Genomic DNA, 13,862 nt, shown 5'->3' with positions numbered 1-13,862 from the left:
CTGAAAGACAGTGGCAGGGGAATGGGGAAATCTTCCCAGTGAGCAGAGCTTAGAACATCACACCTGGCATTCAACTTTATAAGGGGGGGGGGGTGCAGTAGTCTGAGGTAAATACATACTTGGATCAATGAGCAGTGGTGAATGATTTAGCTTTTTGGTTAGGGGCTTAGGATAAGAACGATTGGAAGCTCAGAGACAAGGAGATCTAGAGAAGTGTGGATACTTCTAAGGGAGGGTGAGGATCTTTGTGTTCACCTCAATGACCAATTCAAGAAGCATCCTCCATACAGGAAGCCCAGAACAGCTGAGTGCATAGGATGATTCATCCAGTGGAAATAAACCAGCATCTCTCCTTGGTCACCTCCATTCTTGCATTATGGTGCTGTGAACATAGTATTCATGGGGGTGAAAACTGAGTTTATGCATAGGTCCAAGAGCATGGACATCATCACAAGGCTGATCCCCCTACTGTCACTGCTGAATGACAGAGCTGTCAGCAGCTGAGGCTGATATGGAATCACCTACAAGGAGACCAACCAGCCAACAACTGCAGGTTCATTGCATTAGAACTCTTCCATCCTGGAAGGAATACTGAGACATCCCTACTGGAATTATTACATATTCCAGGTATGTGTTTTCCTTTCTTGCCTTTAGTGCTACTGCCAGAACCACTGGTTCTCAGTCTTTCTGATTTATTCTATCACTTCGGACCAGTGAAGGAAAGTGAAAATGGGCACATGGCCTTGAGATCCACTGGTTCTATTGTGCTTCACACCATTCAGTAGTGACTGGCCTAACAGAACACTGGGAGGGTCTCTTAAATGTACAGATCAGTTGCTAGCTTGGAGTTGGCACCAGAGAGGTTGATACACTGTCCTTCAAGATAGAATAAAAACATTAAGCTAATGACTGTGATATTTTTCTCATACTTAGACGAGATGGGTCTAAGAACACAGTGGTTAAGTAGGAATGGCCCTTTTCACCATTACTTTCAGCAACCTACTTGGGGGAATTTGTGCTTCCAGCCCCTGTAACCATAGGCTCAGGTGGATTAGAGGTCCTGGTCCAAGGGGAGGGATGTTCTTCCAGTGGATGCAATAAGGGGTCTACTAAATCTAAGGTTATGGCTGCTACTTGTTCACTTCGGGTTCCTCATGTAAATAGACCAGTAGGCAAAGAAAGAAATTGCTATATTGACAGGGGTAGTGACCCTGCTTATCTTGAAGACAGTTGCTGCTCCATAACAGGAGCAGGAAAGATATGTCTGGAAATCCCTGGGTTGTTTTTTGGTGTTTTCATTGCCAAATAATAATTATAAATAGGCAATTGAAGCAGCCATAGCCTGATAAGAGCATGATGGCCAAGGACTTAGATATACTAGAAAGAAAGAGCTGGGTTACCTTGTTAGGTAAACAACGTAACTGGGCACACTGGCTGGGTGAGCAACTTAGACCAGTGAGCTGCCTGAAGATGAGGAGAATCTAGAATGGATTGTAGACATGGAGATGATTAAATATCAATTGCAGCCTTGGAACCAACAGTAGCAGAAGGGGCTATCGCTTCCTGTTGTAAGCTGTTTAGGAAGTTGTGGCCAGTCACCACCTTGAAGAAACATAGACCAGACAGCGTGAACTTAAGAAGCAGTACGACTGGATCTCAGTGGTGCAAGGCCAAGTGGTACCACAGACTGTCAGAGCCTTGCTCACATATCTGGACCTTGCCATTTCAGTAGTGTTCTGCAGGATGACTTTTAACTCTCAGTATCTGCTTGACACCACAGAGCTTTTTATTTTTTATTTTATTTTATTCTATTATTTTATTTTATTTATTTTTACTTTTTTACAATCTTTTTTTTAAATATGAAATTTATTGTCAAATTGGTTTCCATACAACACCCAGTGCTCATCCCAAAAGGTGCCCTCCTCAATACCCATCACCCACCCTCCCCTCCCTCCCACCCCCCATCAACCCTCAGTTTATTCTCAGTTTTTAAGAGTCTCTTATGTTTTGGCTCCCTCCCTCTCTAACCTCTTTTTTTTTTTTCCTTCCCCTCCCCCATGGTCTTCTGTTAAGTTTCTCAGGATCCACATAAGAGTGAAAACATATGGTATCTGTCTTTCTCTGAATGACTTATTTCACTTAGCATAACACTCTCCAGTTCCATCCACGTTGCTACAAAAGGCCATATTTCATTCTTTCTCACTGCCACGTAGTATTCCATTATGTATATAAGCCACAATTTCTTTATCCATTCATCAGTTGATGGACATTTAGGCTCTTTCCATAATTTGGCTGTTGTTGAGAGTGTGGCTATAAACATTGGGGTTCAAGTGCCCCTATGCATCAGTACTCCTGTATCCCTTGGGTAAATTCCTAGCAGTGCTATTGCTGGGTCATAGGGTAGATCTATTTTTAATTTTCTGAGGAACCTCCACACTGTTTTCCAGAGAGGCTGCACCAGTTTGCATTCCCACCAACAGTGCAAGAGGGTTCCCGTTTCTCCACGTCCTCATCAGCATCTATAATCTCCTGATTTGTTCATTTCAGCCACTCTGGCCGGCATGAGGTGATATCTGAGTGAAGTTTTGATTTGCATTTCCCTGATGAGGAGCGACGTTGAGCATCTTTTCATGTGCCTGTTGGTCATCTGGATGTCTTCTTTAGAGAAGTGTCTATTCATGTTTTCTGCCCATTTCTTCACTGGATTATTTGTTTTTTGGGTGTATTTTATTTTTCAAGTGCAGAAGGCTGCCTGCTTGCCCAGCAAACCAAAGGCCTGGAGAATTATCAGCCCCCACCCTGGGAGCTGCCTTCAGCAATGACAGACAGGAGTTGGTGTATAACAGCTTTGAGACAACTATTTTGCAGTTTCTTAGCCTTTTTGTGTGGGATAAACTGGCTGCCCACTGTTTCAGGTGGTTCAATATGCACACTTTATAAGCAACTTTCTCTGCCTCACTTCCCTACTTCTCTGTGATTGCTTGTAACTTCTACATAAACTACTTCTGCTCAAATCCTGTGGCAGGGTCTGCCTCTGGGAGAATTCAAGCTAAGATGGCTTCAGTTACTGTTTCTACCTTTACTTTCCTTTTGCACGGATCTCTTATACCTCTCATTTGGGCTCCTGTGTCTCCATTTGGACTGTTTCCAGGGGCAACTCATCGGCAGATCTTTCCTAACTGAAGGCAATCCAGTCCATGTCGTCTTTAGGCTCTAGGGCAAGTGGGCAAACATCATCCGGGGATAACTAAGAAGACAAACCTCAAGCAACTAAGGCAGCTTCACCAAAGCCGTGTGGCATTAGTAGTAGAACTGGGAATAGAACGGTTTTCTAAATAAGTTGTGTCTTATCACAGAGAAGAGGGCTGATGAAAGTCTCGCCAGCCTGGGAGCACATATGTTAATCTTCGGCCTTCATCTTGCCAGCAGGAACTTCACATCCCTAAAGAATGTGCCAATGATTTCTGAGTGCTCCAAGCTGGCATTCCAGAATGTGCTCAGAAATCACCTCTCAGGTTCTTTTTCTCCCTCTCAGGCTCCTGAGGTCACTGTCCACAGCCCTGGACAATGTGTTCCTGATGAGAATGCCAATGTCTTTGCCCAGGGCGTTGTCTCGCAATGCTCTGGCTTCCCTGGTTGATGCATACAGCTCAGGAATCTTCCACAACTCTTGGCCAGCCATCGCGATGATGTCCCTGGTCAGCATATCCATGTCTTCCCCAAAGGGCTGTCTCTGAGGCCCTCAGAGCTGCCATTCCCAGGATGCAGGACCGGTCAGACCCAAATACGGAGCACAGAGCCTCTTCCAGGCCTCCGGAGCTGCGTTGTTGGCACCTGGGGTTTTCATCTTCTCTCTCTTGAGAGCATCTCCTCCAGCTTCTGACCCTCGTGCCCAGATTCCCTGACAACCTTGATCCAACAAAAACAGACACATCCTCCCATGAACAAACAGCAGTTTTCCTGCACAAAGACGCCTCCATCCATTCTTAAAAGGTAAAAATGAAACAAAATCTCTCCAAAGGCAACTAAATACATAGAATAGAAAGTGTACTTCACATACAGACAATACTTTTCATGATCACACAGAGCATTCCAGACACAGCAGTGTCTCGAAAGCCTCTTGATTCTCCAATTATGGTCCCAGTTTCATGTTTACATGCCCAATGGTCCTTTGAATGGGTTTCCTGGAACAAACGAGCTTCCGAAGGTATACCCAAGTCTTCCTCTCTTTACACCCCAAATTCCTTTGAATTGACAGCCCTCCTCACCCCACATGGGCTTCCTTCATTCCTGTCATGTTTTCAGAGGTCTTAGGACCAAGTTCATGGGACCAGTGGTATCTTCAAAGTCTTCCCTTTAGTGGTGACAGTGGAAAGTCCTGTAGCCTTCCTGGACATACATGAGCACGAATGCTGACCCACCAGAGCCACGGGTCTGAAGCCCTTTTTATCACACTCATGCCAACTCATAGTCAGTTTTTAAGCTCAGTCTCAGGTTAGCCTCTGGGCGCAGACTACTGACAAATGGTCTTTCTGGCTCCAAGTGCAAGACTGTTGCCTGGTGCCCCTTAGAAAGGAGGGTGAGATTTTGAGAATGGCAGGGCCACTCCTTGGGGGGCCCCGTGGAGGCTGGCTCCGGATAGCTCTCGCCAACCATTCAATGGGAAAACGACCGTCACAAACTCTCCTGTTGCCAGACTTGATGCCCCCTAGAAAGTGGCTGGACCATGTGAGGACAGCTAGGTGAAAGTCCTCACTTTCAAAGTGAGTTTGAAAGCCTTTCTGGAGTCCCTCTCTCAATCCAGACCCAGCTGATAGAAGCGAGTCTTGGGAAAGCTGACTCATCCTGCTTTGCTCAATTTGCTCTGCTCAACTTTGCTCTGCCTCCTACTCAGTCATAAATTGCTGCACAGGCTGTGCTGGATAAATTGACATTAAGAGTTATTAAAGGAACGAGTCGAGAGTTTAGAAAATATGCATCCACGGCAGGCGTCGGCGGTCTTCTGGAAGAGCCAGGGCAGGGCAGAGTGACTTAGTGAGCCATGGAGCCAGGGCCTCGAAGCTCCAACAGTGGGAAGAAATTCCAGGGCTCCGGGAGGCCCAGCACAGCCCCTCAGGGAGGCAGCCATAAAGGAACCCAGTGATGAATCAATGTAGCCTTGTCTATGATACCGGGTTTTATGGTCTGTGGGTTTATGTAATTATTTGGGTTTTGCACAGAGATTTGTGTATTTAAGCCTTGCTTTAAAAATCATTGTTTTTATTTTTGGCAGTCTGATGGTAATGAATCTCAGTGGGAGCAGGGTCCCTCCTATCTGTGCGTGGGCCGTTGTAACTCCCCGTCTGTGGTGTTCCCCTGGATCTCCCCCACACCAGAAGGGGCTGGTGAAATTGGATCACACCCAGCCTGGTGCTTCTCTTGCACACGATTCTCAAACTCTTGTGTTGCCACCGAAGTGTTTGTGCTTGGCTCGTCTCCCCTACCAGACGGTGAGCTCCTGGTGTAGGTCTGGCCTTCCCACCATGCTGTGGAGACAGTAGGTGCACACTGTTCGCACGAGTGACCGTGGAGCTGCCTCAAGGGCCGACCGCCGGCATCGGGAGGAAGACGCTTACTTGTGCCTTGTCATTTCCTGTACAAGGGAGCAGATAGGTTTGTTAGAATTTAGCGTAAAATCGGCTGAGACCCGTCTGTGACTTAAGCGGCCAGGCCATAGCGCCCCGGTTCTGCAGAAGGCTTACTTGGGTGTTATCCCAGAAAACTGTGGTTGCCAGAGGAGTGACCTCTGGATAGCAGCAGTTAACGTTTAATTACATGTTTGCTGTATGCCGCAGAATGTTCTGCAGGCTGTATGTACATTAACTCATCTAATCCTTACAGCAACTGGTTGAGCTAAGGTCTCTTATTATGCCTGTATTACGGATGAGGAAACTGCGACACATAATAGGCCTTAAGTACCTAACCAAGTACTTAAGCTAGCAAGTTATGAAGCTGGGATTTAAACTCAGACATTCTGGCTCCAGGCACTGTGCTCTCAGGCAGGACGCTACGGGACTGTTTAGCAACTTTTGAACACGTACCCCCATCCCCACGCGCCACAACAACTCCCACACCCTTCCACCCCTTCGCCTACTCTCTCACACATGCACCCACACACCCACTCACCCATCCGTCAAAAATTTAAGTCCCCTTTGGAATAAACAGCTTATATATAATGGCTATGTTTTTAAGAAATCTGTTAAATCTGCTCTGCCCCTCTTCCCAAGCCCCTGTTTTTGCTGTCAGGCTTGGTAGAAGAAACCCACAGTGAATAAAACCTCTGTCTGGGATTTTAAAAGCAATAGTGAACAATAGAAATGACGACAGTAATTTGGAGTCCACGGAGTTTATTCTGGAAAAATCAAGATAGGGACTCACCGAAAATTACATGATTTGCGATATGTATTAAAAATTCTCAGTTGCTTTGTTATGTGGCATTCATATCGGGCAATATTCAGGGAAATTTCCATGTTTTCATTATGTTCCAAATGTTGATTTGTATCTTTATGTTCGATTCCTCCAAAAGCTCTAAAGGAGGTTATTGTCCGTTAGTGTTTAAGAGAGTATCTGCCTCTCCTACTCGTGAAGCTGTCTGAGTGATTTGAATATGTGCTTTTGATCTAACTGTTATCATCACTAGCTGACTGGTGTGGGAAAAGGGACGGCCTGGATCCAGATCTGGTAACACTGGACGACTACTGACCTCTTTGGGACTCAGTTTTCTCCTCTGTACAGTGAAGGGAATGAATGATAGGACTGCCAAAATCTGCCTCAGTTCTAATAGCCCATGATTGTGAGTATTTTAAGCCACATTTCTGGATGGCTAACCTTTATGCACATTTTTCTTACATGTGTAACAAAACTTCATCCTTGGCACTGGGTTTTTGGCACAACAGCACCTTCAGACAAGCCTTCTTATCTTGGAAAATAACATTCAGAGAAAGAAGCGATTTTTTACTTTAGACAAGTTAAAAAATGCTTTTTTTCTCATCCTCCAAATCATTTTCTCTTCATACCTTTTCCTAACTATTGAGTGGGCAGGGTGTCTGGTCGCCAAATAACCTTTAAACGGAGAGGACCAACTCCTGGCTACCCCCAGAGGCTCATCACAGCAATCACTTTGTAGATTAGCAGGTCTTTTAACAGGGATAAAATGCTGGTTCTGCCTGCTGGTCCGTTGGCAGACGTCCTGGAATTCACTAATGTTGCATTCATATTCTGAATCTGGGTCTTTTGTCCCCCATTACCTCAACACCTTTTTGCTTTTAAAAAAAGAATCCATGTCAGGGAAAGACAAAAACAACTAGGGGTGAAAACAGTAACAGATTAGCGACTCGGAGCAGCAAATGAAAATTGTAGTTTCCTGGTGTATAATACGAAAGCTATGTTTACACTATACTGTAGTCTATTATGTGTGCAATAACATTATGTCTAAAAAACCCCACAATATACGTACCTTAATTAAAACATACTTTATTGCTAAGAAATGCTAACCATCATCTGAGTTTTCAGTGAGTCATAATCTTTGTGCTGCAGGAGGGTCTTGCCTTGACACTGGTCTGCTGACTGATCAGGGTGTCACAGGTGGCTGTGGCAATTTCTTAAAATAAGACAACAATGAAGTCTGCCCCATCAATTGACTCTTCCTTTCACCTGAACACTTTGCAGCTATTGTGGGGTTATTTATTGGCCTCATATCAACATTGTTATGTTTTAGGGTATAAGAAGGCCTGAGGAGATGGAGAGAAATGGAGGAGTGGCTTGTTGGTGGAGCAGTCAGAACATATACAACATTTATCAGTTAAGTTTGCCATCTGATACGGCGGTAGGTCATGGCACCCCAAAATAGTTACCGTAGTAACATCGATGATCACCGATCTTGATCACAGGAAACACAGCTCACCATAACAAATGTAATGACAACGTATCGTGAGAATTACCAAAATGTGACACAGAGACAGGAAGTGAGCAAATGCTGTCGGACAAATGGCACCGATAGACTTTCTCGAGGCAGGGTTGTCACGAACCTTTGATTTATAAAAAACTCCTCTCTGTGAAGTGGAGCACAATAAAACAAGGTATGCCTGGAACATGTGCCAACATCTGTTGAAGACTCTGTGGTTCCAGCTCCTGCCATACTCTCATCTGGAAGTCTGTGACGCGTGCACGCAGTGAGCGCAATTTGCACTTGAACAAGTGGTTAATCTGAAAGGTGACTAGCACCAACCGTTTCCTGATGCAATCTAACTAGCAGCTCTCTTTCAAGGACAGCACACCGGCTGTTTGTCCATAAAACAAAGTTTGCTCGGATACAGTTGGCCAGGGACATCTAGCTCTGTCCAGTTGCAGATGGAGGCGGGACCTTCATTCAGTGCTGCTGTCCTCATGGGGCACTTGTTGTACTGGGCACTTGCACAGTTCTGTGGCCTGCAAGACGCACGAAGCCACCAGATGGTCAGTCAGCATGGCCATTGGGAAGCGTGGGAAATTATGGGATAGGTTTACAAAAACGTATGTGGGAAGAAGAGGTTGAGCTGTCTTGCGGCGGGGAACGTAGGAAGTAGGCTGACTGCTCTTGCATTGTCATTTACTCCGTGGTTACGTGGCAACAACTACTTCTTTATTTTTGCTAAGCACTCCTGCTAGCAAAAGTCTTAAAAAATGGCAGTCTGTGTTTAATGGAAAACGAAGTAATGAAATTCTGCTTCTTAAGTAAGTTGATGGTGAATGTATAACTTGCCCTAAAATGTTTGGCAATATTCCCCACCCACCACCAGGCCCACCGTGATATTACTGACCATGTGAAAACCAGAAGATACAAACCTCATGAAGAAGCATCAGCATCTGCTTCACAAAGGAGTCGTTATTTTAAGAAGACCGTGCTTAAGGATGACAATTGAATACCCGCAGTGGCAGAAGGTGCTTTGACACATCACTCTGGCAATGATGACTTTTCGTTTAGATCAAAAAATGGTTGTTCTAGGTTAATTTTGCTCATTTTGAATCCCCAATTTTTTTGCTCACATACGAAAAGACATTTGCTAATGTCTTCATGCCATTACCAGAGGAACTTCATCGACAGTGAAGGCTGATTTGTGTTAATGGCACGAGAGCCTTCCAATAGAAGACATTTAATTCCAACAATGTGTGCGTTTTTTCCAAACGCTTCATAGGATCAAAATGAAGCTTGCAGCAGTTCGTTCTGTTGAAGGGAACATTATTGTAAATCCTATTATAAATTCAGAAATAAGGTTAACGTTAGAGATAAAATTTTGATTTTTACGATGGTGGGACCAAGTATTGTAAAAACAAGGCTTTTTAGTGAGTTAGGAAGCTTAAGGAACATAAACGTACTTGTGGTTGATTGTGATGCACATATAATTTATAATTCTGTCCAACCAAGCTGCAATATTTTACTGCTCAAAACAGAAACTGTAATTGTCAAAATTTACAAATATTTACACATTATCACAGTTGTTATAACTGAGTGACAAAATTTTTGTGATGAAGTATTTTTTTGTATTTATCAAAACATAATGAATTTGATGAATACGAAGCATATTTTAGATGGTAGAACATGCTTTCTCTCCTTGCTGCCAACTATGAGCTGTAGTTTAGGTACGCACGTGCCTTTGAAGAAGGACTTTGTAAATCAACGTAGGGCATTGAACTTTCTATAAAAGATTCTGACAAATTTTGGTTGTATTTTGTTCAAAATCAGTTGGGATTTTTTTTTAAATTAGTACATTCAAAGGAGGAAACGTCAAAACTTCAGATTTGAAGCTTTTGGTGAATTTTAATAATTGAGAAAAGAGCTTGTGAAGAGGAAAACATTAAAATTATCTCTATAAAAGGCGAGGGAAAAGCAGAACAAGTTAAACAATATTAGAACAAACTAAATTTAAATTTTAATTTTGAATTATTATAATTGCACCTCGGAGTACATTAAATTGCAGGAAGAATTTCTTGATAGAACTTTTACTTTATTAAAAACTTATATTCTGTATTGGAACGGAATGAATTCAGAAGGTCTGATGTTGGAACACCTTCATTTGGCAAAGCCTTGAAAATAATAATAGAGACGATGCATTTGGGGGCATTTTGTATTGTAGCAATAATTGTTAAAAAAATAGAGGCAAAAGGCAATTCTTTTAAAAATACTTGGGCTACAGTATTTATACCTTTCAAGATAAAGAACATTAGAGAACGGATGAAGTGCTCTGCCTACCTAAAAGTGGGGTGTTAGTGGAAGTGCTGAGCAAGGGGGAGTCAAATCCATGCGCTTTATGCGTGTCTCTTTGTGTGAGGACATATGCTAGCCCTCTACGGCACTGACTGGTTACTCTAGGCGATGACACCGTACCGCGGGCTCAGTGTTTGGCATCTGCTTTTAGCAAGTTTGGTGCCCAGGGTTTGTGGTAGCTAGGTAAGACTTGTGGAAAGGAACACTGTGTTATGTAGCTTCTATGGAGCAAGCCCTGGGGCAGCTGACTGACCTGCAGAGAATTGGCACTCTTTTTCACCTTTCTAGAATGTCCTCTGCCACGATGTCTCTGGAAGACATGTCCATGGGCCGTAAACATCTTCATGCCCTATAATCACTCTGTAAGATCCATCCACACATCTCTACCCCAGACTTGTCACCGACTCTCCAAGTCTCTGAGCAAGCAACCACACCACTAGCCATTGCTTATGAATCATTGTAGATTTGTCTCCCAGGCCATTTCTCCTTCCACAGGAAGTGACCAGATGTTCCACTTGAAGTTCTGCCTCCCAGGATCATTTCCTTCACGACTGCCTTTCAGGACCATCCCTGAGTGTGATGTGGTAAGGTAGGCATCCACTTCTGGCTGGTGCCAGCATATCACACTGACTCATCTGTAGACAAGGTCTGTGCTTTACCTTCTTCTGATAACTGGACATAATAAACTCACTCAGAGGCCATGGGTGTGGGTTCAGGAAGAGGTGGTAAAGCAGTGGGAACAGGAGCCACGGGAACCAGAGCCAGCTGTTGGTAGTTTGCCTGAACTCTCCAGACCTGCTTGGTCTTGCTCTCATGTATGCCACTTCCAATGTGTAATGGAATGTTGCCATGCATGTCCAATTTGGTAGTTTGGCGGGTTCAATTCATGATGGATACTCAATACATGATGAACAGTCGGCTTGCACAGTCAACTTGGTATCCTTTGGTGATGTGTAAAGCCTCTACCAGAGGCCAGGAGCCAGCCACGGTCTGCTTTTAAGAATGGAGCATAGCTGTCAGCTGAGGAGTGCACTGAGGTTTGCCAGCCACGCTGATGGGCTCCATTAACACTTTCGTCCTTTCGGTCTGTTGATAATGAGAGCTAAGTGGCAGGGACAGCTTGCACCACAGCCTGAACACGCTGAAGAACCCTGTCTTATTTTCTGTTCCACTCAAAACTAGAAGCCTATGAGATCCTTGGTAAGTGAACTATAGCAGAAGTTCATCCAGCAGAAGCAGGATGGTATATATTACTTCAAAGGCAAAAGAGGGCCACCAAGTACCATGTTTCTTTCTTTGTGGTACATGATACAAGGGGAAGTGACTTGGTTCTCACTTTAAAGGGAAATCCCCACACACTCCACTCTACTCCGCTGAATCCCTGGAAACTTCAGTATCGCAGGTCCACATAAACTTTCATGGGACTGTCTCCAACCTCTGGCATGTGGGTGCCTTAATTAGACATAAAGCGTGTTTGATATGACCTGCTCAGAAGACCAATTAGCAAATTATCATCAGTATAACGGATCAGCATGATGTTTTGTGAGCTATTGAGATTATCATGACCCCTCCAGACTACATACATGCATGCATATTAGATAGGTGACAGATGATAGATAATAGATAGATAAATAGATAGATAGATAGATAGATAGAGTCCAGGGACTAAGGGGTGGGCTAAAGGTAAGTATTGGCCCTGACAGCAAAGATACAAAGTGGACCTAAGATGTGTTTGTCATCACCTCATCTGAAGTTTGCCATAATGTATAGTAATTCTTCATGACCCATCTGACCTTTGCTGTAGCCAAAAGTGTGAGTACTTAGGGATGTGGTAAGAATCACCATCCCTTTGTCTCTCACGTCTTTGATGGTAACACTGGCCTTTGTCATCCCCTGGAGATGCTTTGCTTCTGCTTTACTCTCTTGACTGAGAGAGAATCTTAGGGGGGAGAGGATAATTCCTGGGGTTTCTATTTGGTTCTTCCTACCAAAACAGACTTCACTATACAGATTAGGAAGCTAGTGGACGGCTTTTGCTACTTTCTCTGCGTACCTATGTCCATTGTACAGTACATCTTGAATTAGAGATACAGCTGCCAAATGGGTCCACAGTTCCTTTGGCCCTACTGTTGGGTGGGTCCAACTCCTTCTAACTCTGACCTCTATAAGGCCCTACTTGAACTGGTGGTCCACAGTGGAATTTTGGGTTTCTGTATGGTCAGTGGATGTGTAGCTGGGAAACCTGAATGAAGCTTATGGATTGTACCAACATCAGTTTCTTGACTTCAATACTGTGAAGTTGTGTAATATGTTAACAATGGGCAAGGGGGGAGGGTATTTGGAACTTCCCTGTACATTTCTCTGTACCTCCTGTGAACCGACAATTATTTCAAAGCAAAAATTTTTAAATATAGTTGTAGTTGCTTGCTTTGCTGGGCCGTTGAGAGGATCAGAGTAAAAGGCATCTAGTGCAATGTTTAGCACAGGGAGGGTTTTTAATCCATTATATCCACACAGACACAAACATATATACATACCTACATTTATGACATTCCTAGTCTCCTATGAGTGAAATATGGGCACTGAGTTGTTTATCTATCAAATATAATATGTATGCCTCACTTTGTACTCTTATTTCCCTGTTGGCCCAGGGCAACAGGGCCAACCATAGCCTTGGTCCCCAACCAAAGGTGCTATCCGGTCCCCACCCCACAGAACCTGGAACATGTGCGTTACGGTGAGGCAGTGGTGAGGCACCACCTCAGTGGTGGTAGAAGGCAGTGATGGTGGTGTTTAACAGTGGAAAGAGCAGAACTGAGGAACAGAGGGGTCTGACATGAGGATGCTGGGAAGACTCAGGGGGGTGACTGGAGACTTCACCTTTGATTACATGTCAAAGAGCTGTGGCTCTGGCCCACCATGGACAGGTGTGCCATGAAAGATGAGACTGATGTTCATCCTGCTACTAATGCTTGTTTAAGAACCTGGGCACGATGTCTAAGTACATAACTAAAGTTGATCTTGCCGTCATTACCTGATTCATTACAGTGATTTTCTGGTTGTTTTTTTGGATCATTGTAAAACTAGTTTTGAATGAAATATGTATCCTTACTTTTCCCATCTTAATTTTTAAGAACGCGTGTATCCTTCAGTTGCTAGGTAACGTGCCTATAAAGTGTTATCACAGAGGTTCTATCTGAATAATTTCTGTAATCACTTAGGAGATTGCTTTAATAGTATATCATCCTAAATGGTAAGAAATGACTAATTCTAGGCTGTTTGGAGAAAACTGACTGAAGTATTTCCTCAAAGGCAGGAGGTTCATCAGCCAAGGAGCATAAGACGGAGCGCTTGGTATGCGCCTCCCCGTCACAAGTTTATCACTGCGTTTCGTGCCTCCAGATGGAGCACGCGCTCACCAGGAACTTTCTAAAGTTCCAAAGAGCCAAAGGATCCAAAAAGAAAGATTTTTAAAAAGAAGTATTTTGCGCTAGTGGATTGAAAAATCGCTTCTATCACAACCATAGACGAAGCACGATTCAGAAGGAAGGCAGCATTGCTCCAGTTCTCTCAGGGCAGA

General features: G+C 43.9%; 1 long non-coding RNA gene across 1 annotated transcript in view; it reads left to right on the top strand.

Annotated features, from left to right (window-relative positions):
- LOC109266063 (uncharacterized) overlaps positions 1-13,647 on the top strand; it is a 30,829-nt gene extending 17,182 nt beyond the window's left edge. Inside the window, exons 2-4 of the long non-coding RNA XR_008421284.1 lie at positions 6,680-6,836; positions 10,778-10,871; positions 13,595-13,647. This is a non-coding gene — a long non-coding RNA (uncharacterized LOC109266063). The remainder of the gene's footprint in view (positions 1-6,679; positions 6,837-10,777; positions 10,872-13,594) is intronic.
- Positions 13,648-13,862: the final 215 nt, after the last annotated feature.

The sequence above is a fragment of the Panthera pardus genome, unplaced genomic scaffold, assembly GCF_024362965.1.
Source record: "Panthera pardus isolate Hobbes unplaced genomic scaffold, ASM2436296v1 HiC_scaffold_1, whole genome shotgun sequence".
Classification (NCBI taxonomy): domain Eukaryota; kingdom Metazoa; phylum Chordata; class Mammalia; order Carnivora; family Felidae; genus Panthera; species Panthera pardus.
The sequence above is the reverse complement of the archived record's forward strand: the minus strand, read 5'-3'. Positions and strand labels throughout refer to the sequence as shown.